This window comes from Nannobrachium achirus (assembly GCF_963921795.1).
Source record: "Nannobrachium achirus genome assembly, chromosome: 2".
NCBI classification, from domain to species: Eukaryota; Metazoa; Chordata; class Actinopteri; order Myctophiformes; family Myctophidae; genus Nannobrachium; species Nannobrachium achirus.
This window is the reverse complement of record NC_137811.1, coordinates 15,654,772-15,665,008: the sequence shown is the minus strand read 5'-3', so window position 1 is coordinate 15,665,008 and position 10,237 is coordinate 15,654,772. Positions and strand designations below refer to the sequence as shown.

General features: G+C 41.3%; 1 protein-coding gene across 1 annotated transcript in view; it reads right to left on the bottom strand.

Moving 5' to 3' along the window:
- Positions 1-213: 213 nt before the first annotated feature.
- The window catches only part of rprd2b (regulation of nuclear pre-mRNA domain containing 2b), a 62,417-nt gene continuing 52,393 nt past the window's right edge, over positions 214-10,237 (bottom strand). Inside the window, 1 exon segment of the mRNA XM_080740003.1 lies at positions 214-347. The gene's annotated coding sequence lies outside the window, so the exon portion shown is untranslated.

The following is a 10,237-nucleotide window of genomic DNA, read 5'->3' as shown; positions in this document are numbered from 1 at the left end:
ACTGTCTGTCTCCCTCTCAGCTGTCCTACTGTCTGTCTCCCTCTCAGCTGTCCTACTGTCTGTCTCCCTCTCAGCTGTCCTACTGTCTGTCTCTCTCTCAGCTGTCCTACTGTCTGACGAATAAAAAAAGATACAAAGATTGGCCTGTACGAGACGGGATCTCACCGTGTGCTCTGCGCCACGAGAAGGGGCGTGGTCACACCGGCTCTGCCCTCCACCGTCCTGCCGTCGGCCAATCGGATACTGAGGGGCCTCTCTGTAGCTCCGCACCTCGTCTTGTTGCCGTGCCTCTCCCTGAGAGACTCGAAGAGCCGCAGACGATCAGACGCAACAGAGGACTCCTGCAACTGGAGAGGAGAGGGGAGGGGAGGCATATTGGGAGGGGGAGTGGAGGATTGAGAGAGATCTGTCAGAATTAACACCATGAAAACCTTCCATTTACGAACCACTTTAACCTGTTGTATCCCTTTCTTGGCCATGTCATTACAGGAAAATAACTGTTCCAAAACGGAACGTATTCAAAAGCATTAGATCTGCAAGCTCAAAACAAACTTCGAGCTTGTAAATCTTCTAACTTTGGTACTTGCATGTGACACTGTACTAATATGATCAAGTAGGGCGATACTTTACAGGAGGACATATATATTTATATGGAGAATAAGAGGTTTCTGCCCGACAGCAACGATATACAAGCAGAGAGAGAGAGAGTTGGTACGAGGGGACTGAGGGTCTGTATGTCTCCATCAATGTCACATCCCATCATGTTACAACCCTCATGTTACAACCCTGTTACACACACACACACACACACACACACACACACACACACACACACACACACACACACACACACACACACACACACACACAGTGTTGACAAAAATATTGATTTATCGAAAAGTATCGATTTTGAATATAGTATTGATTTCAATATGACTTTTCCATAGTATCGATAATATCAATACTCAGGTAAAAACAAGAGAGGTAAAAACTCTCTTGTTGGTTTACACCAACATTACTTTTATGTGTATCCTTCCTACTTTGGCTCATTCCTAGCTTTAGAAAGTGCACTACCATCTACCTCAAGAAGTTCTGCATTTTTCTTAAAATAAAAATAAAATGGCACTAAAATCACTGTGGTTGCGTGGTATCGAAAATGTTATCGAGTATTGACATTTTTCAAAATATCGTATCGAAGTTAGAAATACAGTATTGTGACAAGCCTAACACACACACACACACACACACACACACACACGAGCAGCAGTTGTTCAGGAGTGTTTCTAGAAATCCTGACCACACCAGGAACAGAATTAAATATATTAATATTTCAGCTGTTCATTTTCACCTGGCTGCCATCCCATAATGCAAAGCACTTACATTACAAACAAATAGAGACAGTGTCCTGAAGCATTATACATTCTCTCTCAAACACACCCTCTCTCTCACACACGATTCTGAAGCACTAGCATTATACACACTCACACAGTCCTGAAACATATAGGCCTACTACCTCTCACGCGCGCGCGCGCACACACACACACACACACACAGTCTCTCTCTCTGCAAAATGTCCCTGCAATACTATTGCACTCTCAATCCGCACAGCCACACAGTGCTTTAATACACAAAGTAGCCACACGTCAGTCATGAAACATCTAGCATTATATCATGGCCATTATGAAAACCCAGCATGCGTCACCTGGCTGTAGGCTCTGTGCACGCGCACCAGCGTCCCGTGCGCGTTACATCTAAACAGAACCGTCGCGAGCGTCCTGAGCGGACCCTCTGCCATGGCAACCATCCTATAATAACATTATCATCAACAATAATAATAGTGTCACAACATCATCTCAGCAGTGTCCTCCTCCGCCACTGGGATGCGCCATGACACCGGAACAGCTCACGCCGACGCTGCTGGCGCTCATTGGTCAGACTAGAGGAAAGGGGCGGGACTTAACGCCCTGCGTGCGCGTGCCTGGGCGTCTGGGAGGGGTGCGCGTGCACGCAGACACAGGAGGAGACGATCTGCAGTGGATGGATGGATGGAGACTAGAGAGCAGTGGAAACTTATTCATGTCTAGGACCCCCGAATTCAGATGTATCTGGCCGCGGACCCCCTTCTAAAAGTATTTTGTGCCAAGGTCCCCCATACAAGATACTTTTTATTTATTTTTAATTGTTATAGCAGATCGACAAGCTCACAGCAGGTCGCATTGCGATGAGCTGTGAGCTTGTAGATCTGCTATTTTCCTCTCCAAATGGGATGGTAGTAGGCGAAGTTCATTCCCAAAACGACCCTCCCCTCTCTCTCTCTCATAGCCTACACACCCCAGGAAGCACTGACTTCATGGAAATTGTTATATTTTTTGTCACATCCTGATCCAATTTTCCAATATTTGATGAAATGGAGTAAATAGCAGGCCAAAGCAACACTTAAACTCTACATCTCTCTGATTGTGATCCAGGGAGGACTGCCACTGTGGAGGTTATTGTAAGACATTTTTAAGCTTGGCTAACTACTTCAATTAATCAATTATTGTAATATTGGATCAGATGGGACAAAAAACAAAACATCTCCATGGGTGAGTAAATTATAGAGGAAGAAAAAGTCATTTTGGTGATGAACTATGCCTTTAAACTAATTTGAAGCTATAAGTGTATTAACTCATTTTTCTGGGGACCCCCTGCAATTCCCTCAAGGACCCCATTTTGAGAACCATTGCAACAAATAATTACATAGCTACAAGTGTCTGTGATTTAACAGTGGTGGAAGTAGCAGCAATAGCAATGTAGAAATGTGCTACTCTGCAGAATATCCAATGTTACAATTATTTACAGAGAAAAAAAGATTGGATATAAGCTCTCAAATAATTACAGTGGAGTATGCATTTGGGTTCCCTTCCGGAATCAATGGGGGGTAAATGTACTATATTATAAGAATGTAGCCTATATAAGATTTGTTGTCTTAGGACAAATACATTTTTTTTTTATTGAACTCAAGTCTCCATGGCGTGAGTAATTAATAGAAAGGGGAAGAAAAAGTGTCATTTTGGGGGTGAACTACTCCTTTAAATGCACTTTCCACCACTGTGTAGGCCTATACTCCGTCGTAGGACGGTGTCGGCGACATCGTCCAACGACAGAGTATGAGGATGCTTTGGATATCCCGCACTGTCTGAGCGCACTGGCCAATACAAACTAATACGAGCAATTCCGAACGCAAATTACGCAATTATCCAGAATTGCGGATTTGTTTTGTTTTTTTGGGCTACTTCCTTAACAGGTTAAGATTGTTTCTTTGCAAAATATGTTGACATGTAATTGCAGGGGTCATTAATAACCCGTTTAGTCAAATTATCCTCGCCAGCTTTTTATATTGGCCTACCATTATCGTCTATCGCGTGTTTGTACAGCTGGAAGAAAAATGCAAGATGCTAATTAGCCTATATAGTAGCCTAGTAACTAGGGCAGGCTATTGGAGAATATTTCCTGCTGTTCTACAGTTGTCTTTAAGCATTACGCAAGTTGTTGAGGGTTAATAAATATATGTAGGTGATGCTGACTGTATGGCGGATGAGACAATCCAGTTCAGTTATTAAATCTGCAGTACCACTAAATGACCACCAAGAGGCGCTGCTGCTCCTTAAGAGGGCCACGGGGCCGTTAACATGTGATGACAATCAACCATGTTGAATTAAAGAGCACGCAGCATCAAGTAGACTACTGTTGCGCAAATGTTGATCTAATTAGTTCATAACATGAACCAACGGTAATCCTACTTAGTGAAAGAGCGATTTATCAAGCACTTGGATTACAGTATAGGTCATTACACTGACCAGATCATCATAGATTCAACCATATTGGATGATAAACACATAGCCTATTTAGAGCAGAGTTCATAACATGGTTTAGAGGATATATATGAAACTTTGTATTTAAATTGTTATCTTTCTGTTATAAGCTACTATATATATCAAAATGTTCATCAATAATGACATGCCCAAAATAGGGATGGCAGATTTAAATTAGTTTGTGGTTTTCATACCATTTTGTATTTGTATTCTATAATAATTTAATATCATTTAATACCTTCCCTTTGTTTGGGGTGTATATGAAGTTTGGTTGTGTTAAGTTAAGTGGAATACAGGACCTTCTGATAATTCTGATGCTAATCATTGCTATAGTGTTCAGTGTAAGAGGAGTCTCTCAGTCTCAAGTTCAAACTGAAAATACTGAAAATACATGTTCAGGCCAGGATAGCAATTTGATCTCATATACAGGATAAACAAGTGAATGAAAGTGGAAAGCGATGATAGAAAATAAAATTAAGAGAGCTGGAACAAAACTGATCTCGTAAATGTTCTTTGTGGTTGGAGAAATCTGATATATGGCAATGCCAATCAATATAGGGATTTCACTTAACAAAAACCTTAACCAAAAACATCACCTTTAGTGAGTTTGTGACTTGACGATAAATACCGTTGGAACGGACCACTTTTTCCATTGCGATGCAAGGTTTAAGCCCTAAGTTATTAGATGTAGAGTATAGTATAGTAGTATAGTAGTAAGTATATGAAGTATAGTAGTAAGTATATGAAGAACCAACTCTATGTGTGCACTCAATGTGTGCACTCAACCTAACTTCTAGACTACAAGACTCAACTGCAGTATCAAAATATACAATGAAACCCATATTAGCGTCATCTCCTGTTGTTCCAAAACGATCACATACTGCATCATTTATAGAATTACTGGGTTATACTTATTGCAGATTACACAATTCTAAGCCGACCTTTGTACTTGGTTAGTTTGCCTTTGTGATGCCGTTTGACCTGCTGTATGCAGCGTGTACAACTGTCTATATCAGTGGTTCTCAAAGTGGGGTCCTTGAGGGCCAATTGATTGATAGTCAAATGGACCCTTACGGGGTCTATAACTCAAGAGCGTACACATGGAATTTGATCAAAATTGTATCAAATTTGGGCCCATGGTCTAATGCATATCAAACTGGGGGTCCTTGGAAATGAAAAAGGTTCAGAATCACTGCTAAAACTGTCCCTAGCATGTTTTTTCAAATGGGGGTCTGCAGGCTGATGTGTGTCAATGTGGGGGTCCTTGACAAGAAACATTTTTGAGAACCACTGGTCAATATACCGTGTCCTTTATGTACTGTGTGCTCCGTGTAGTACTGTGCAGTATGTACTGTGTATTTAAGGTCGGTTGAAAAGGTACACAAGTCCATCGTGTTGCAAGTGAACTGAATGCATGTACTGATATGACGATATCTCAACTTCATGTGTATCATATTGAACAAGGGGACGATAGAAAATGTGTTTGTTAAAGAACAAAATAAAAAAAAGCGGTCGTCGAGGACTGTTCATAATCGGTTCTGTAGGAAAAGTGATGAAACATCTTCTCTTATACTTCTCATAATGCCATCATGGCCATCATGTAGTATGTCAATGTTGTTGTGTTGAGATATAGGTCACTGTACACTACATAGAGTACATGAAATGTGTCCTCTGCATTTAACACAATCCTAACTATTAGGAAGAGTGGATGCCATTAATACCCATCATAATAGTCCATGGGCCATACGAGATGTCGGTATAGGTGGCAAAGGTTATCGTGCATTTTATAAAAGCTCTATATCTGTATTTTATATTTTGGTATGATAACCCTTTCTGAGACACAGCTAAATTGGTGTTATCAGCTGCTAGAGTTGGTATCCCATTAACTTTACATTGCAGGAGAAAAAAGCTAAAAAATAATCTGCTTTAAATAGCATATGAGGGGTCAAACTAGGGTTTTTTCATGATTCTGAATCCATTGCAAGCATCTGTTTTGCACAAAAAACATTCCTTGGGCTAAAAAACAGCCCAACAAGACTATGGTTTAGTGATGAAAAGTGATGAATCATCACTTTTCATCACTTTTGGGGGTCTGTTTTAGCCCAAGGAATGTTCTTTTATGCAAAACAGATGTTTGCAATGGAAAAAATGCATGATAACCTTTGCCACCTTTCCGATACCGACATCTCGTATGGCCCATGGACTATAACTAGTAATACAGCAGCCAGGAAGTAGTCCCTGTATGGGCTAAGTGTCTTGCTTTTGATTTCCAAACGGCCTCGTCCAGATAAGTCTCATAATGTAGTCCCATAATGTCCAAGTTTCAATGTTCCCTTGTAATGAAAACTCTTTTAAATAAATAAAGTTTCAATTTAGCACCCCGGTTGGGTAGAAAATACCACTCTGCCAAAACATAACAAGTATAAAACATTGAGTTATGTTCATTGAGTTATGTTCATTGCTATGTTCATTGCTGTGTGCTTGCAGGACAATATATTCAGAAATGAGTGTTCAATGTGTCCTTACATAACAGTTTCTTGTGATAAAGTGGTTCTAGAGCCCGACCGATATGTCAGCCATTTTTTCTTTATCGGCAAATATGCAGCGGATGTGTCCGGATTCCTAACAACTACCAATCAGGAGCGAAAAGCTTCCATAGCTCTACAAGCTCAAAATGTGTTGCGATGCATTTTGAGCTTATAGACCCATTATTTTATTGTTTTTCTTTTTTTTTTCTCTCAACGTATGGCTTATGTTGCTAAACGTGTTAGCTTATGTTTCTAAAACATCCTTCCCCCATAAAATGTATACATATCAAAACATCGGCGGTCTAGGACGCCCCAAAATAGGGATCGGACCCCAAAAATGCGGCATCGGTCAGGCTCTAAGCAGATTGTGTTCGTGTTTGTCAAAATAAAATAAAACAAAACCAAAACAGACATACTGTACATGAGGTATAAGGTGTCCGCTGTCTCAGAGTGTGTGCATATTGAGATAAAACACTTCTAATCTAGGTAATGAGTAATGAGTGTGATATTAAAGCGACTGTAAATGATGTGCCGGTTACAGAGAGGAAAAACAGTCACACCTGAAAAGATTGGACACTCAAACACCAGTGATGTATCATCATTGATGAAGAACAGCAGTAGTAGCAATAATAATAATGCAACTAATCAAAGAACAATTTACACACATCAGCTTGCTCACTTCTTCAGCAAACATCAAACTAAAAAGGTTTTCAAAAACAAAAAAAAACAAAAAAAAAACAAGTAAAGGAAAAGAAGAAAAAAAAAAACACTCCCTCGAGCTGAAGAATACAAATCTATGTTGCGGCTATTTACACAAGTCAACATGTTAGCTGAACGAACAAGGCAAACCTTTTATCAAGATTTGTTCACTGCTCCACGGTCTGAATGCACACACAGACACACACAATGTCATTTTTTTTTACAGATCAGTAAATCGTTGCAAAAAAAAAAGTAAGGAGAATTTACTTCGGATCCTTCTTCGGGTTTTTTGCACTGCTTTCGTCTCCACTCATCATAAACCTTGCACACAGAGTCTCTGCGGACACTTGCACGCCAAATGACGTCACATGTTGCAAATACAGAGGGGGGAAATGGCTTCACAAGGTGTTGTAGAACCAGTTAATATAGAGAGAAATGAAGGCCAAGGTAATGAAGGCCAAGGTAAAGACTGGAGGCCGTTGAACACAGCTGGTCTCGGTGTGGAGATGAGACATGAACAAGTCACCACCTTAAAGCTAGACGGTTTAATGCAGTGTTTCTCCAACTTTTAAATGTCAAGGTCTCCCCTCAACTCTGACAAGTGTACAAATGGAACCAAATGGACCATAACGGGTCCATTTGTTTCCATTTGTACACTGTTAAGAGTTACAGACTTGAATGGGTCAATTTAGACCCCTCTAAAGGAACCCACAGAGCCCCTAGATTCCACTTTGAGAACCAATTGGTTTAATGTATGCTTCGTGTTACGATAACTGTCACGGGCCACAAACAGGCAATTTTCCATCTCTCAATGCGTCGCAAATGTGACACATTGTGAGATAGTTAATTGGCTATTTTTGCCACATGATACCTTCGAACAGCAAAGCATAAATCAGGCTTGGAGGTCTCATCTCACCTTTTAGCATTTATAAAAAATGGGCCCCAATTTTTTTAAATTTTCACCCAAAGATTACCGCCCAAGAGTTTTAGATCAAAATTTGACTGAGTGCTATGCAAATAACCCAATTTCAAAACACAGACAGGGAGCTGGTGGTGAAACCTTATAGCTAGCTGTAAGGTAGCGACGTCGGTCCGGCCATTAAACGCAGAAAAGCAGGACCGCGTTCAGAACTTCCTTTAAATGTAATTTACACTCCTTCGTAAGGCGTTACTCCGGAGCATAACTTCATATATATATTTTTTAAAAGGGTAATGTACATGTGCGCTCAGAACACTAACATCACACAGGCTTGAGAGAGAACGACTGACGACGACATTTCCTGCCCCCCATAACATCTTCGTGTGTGCGAGTTAGTTTTTGTGTAAGCCAGACGGTTGGAGTTCTCGGCGGTCTCCCGCCTACTGACTGGCTGGCGACATCCACTGACAATGGACTACCACAGGGTTTCCCAATAGGCGGCCCGTGGGCCATTTGGGGCCCGCGGGGGGCTACTGTCAGGCCCCCACCAACCCCAGTAATAATGGTGGTATAAGAGCAGCAACAACACTAGTATATCGTCGTTGTCAGGTGGATACCTCGTATCTCCACATTTGTACGTTCTTTCGCAAAGTAAAGCCCTACTTCATCATTCAAGGCCGTCTCACAAAAGTAGTGAAAACAGCAGATCTACAAGCAACCGCGAGGCGTTGTGTGCTTGTAGATCTGCTGTTTTCACTAGTTTAAATCATTTTTAAAATGATAAATGCAAAACAAACAGTTTTGGACATAAAAGATTTTCACCCGACAACGACGATATCTGAACTGTCACTGGAGTAGCGGGAACACCACCGTCGTCCCCTGCAATGCTGTGGCCCTCGGCTTGGTACCCTAGACATGATTCAGCCCTTGGGGAAAACTAATTGGGGAACCTTGGACAACCACAAAGAAATGGACTCTACGTACAGCAGCCATATTGGAAATAAATTAGGTCTCTTCCTCGCTTCCTTCACAGGTTGTTAACAGGGATTCCAATTAGAGTTCTCAAATTCTCCCCGAACCCCGACCGAACCAACGTTTCTGGGCAGGGTAGGGCCTAAAATATATGCCAATTAGTCTGGCCGGGCCTTAATTCTCAGGCCCGTTGAGAACTAATTTCAATGACGGCTCTGTTCCATTTAGTGCAGTACAAGTGGTCCTCAAACTTAACCCTAACCCGTAATTCTGAGAGTGTACAAATGGAACCGAACCGAGTGTTCCATTTGTACATTCAGAATTACACACCCATGGGGTACTATTGGAACCCCCTCAACCATGAGGGTCCCTAGACCACACTTTGGGACCCACTGGTGTAGCAGAGTGTTTCCAGTGAGCCAACATGCACCAGGGCTGTCACGATATGACATTTTACATGACGATTAATTGTCACTCAAATAATTGGCGATTAACGATTTAATTGTGTTTTTGTCGTTGATAATTACATTTCTGTTTGGCTTTTAGGCTTTGAAGTTGTACATGTTAGATATGACACATAACCTAAATATACAAAGAAATTACTGACATATTTGACAACTTACTACTTAAAACATAACTTTGATAGTGGAAATAGCCGATCTACAAGCTCGCGACACGTTGTGAGCTTGTAGATCTGCTATTTCCACTTTTTCTGACATTTTTGAACATTCACGATTATGACGATTATGACAAAATAATTGCGATAATGTCAAATAATCACGATTAGACGATTATGTAATAATTGTGACAGCCCTAACTGGACGAGGCCCGATTTCATTTCCAATATGGCTGCAGTGCATAGGAGCCTATTGGGTTTCCAAATGGTTTCCACCCTTAACGTTGAATGTACCCAGGTGTCATCATCAGTAGTTAGAGATTTCCAATCGCCTGTTTACACGAGATCGGTTAACACCTTCATGTGCTTGAGGAGCAGGAGCAGAAACATGGAAGAAGAATCAGTAATTCTACTAAATCGACCCCTCCCCCCCCACCTCTTAAGAGAAGAGGGGGGAAAAAAAGGTCTCAGTAATGACAGCGGGGGAAAATAAAGAACTCTGCATGACAATCTGCTCTGCATTCAGTTGATAAGGTGATCCGCACGCTTCAATTCAACACTTGACGATTTTATTCATGGCAGCAAAGCTTAGCGCGGCTCAAAGGTAAAACTGAACACCCCTCCCCCCCTTAAACTACCAAGAATAACT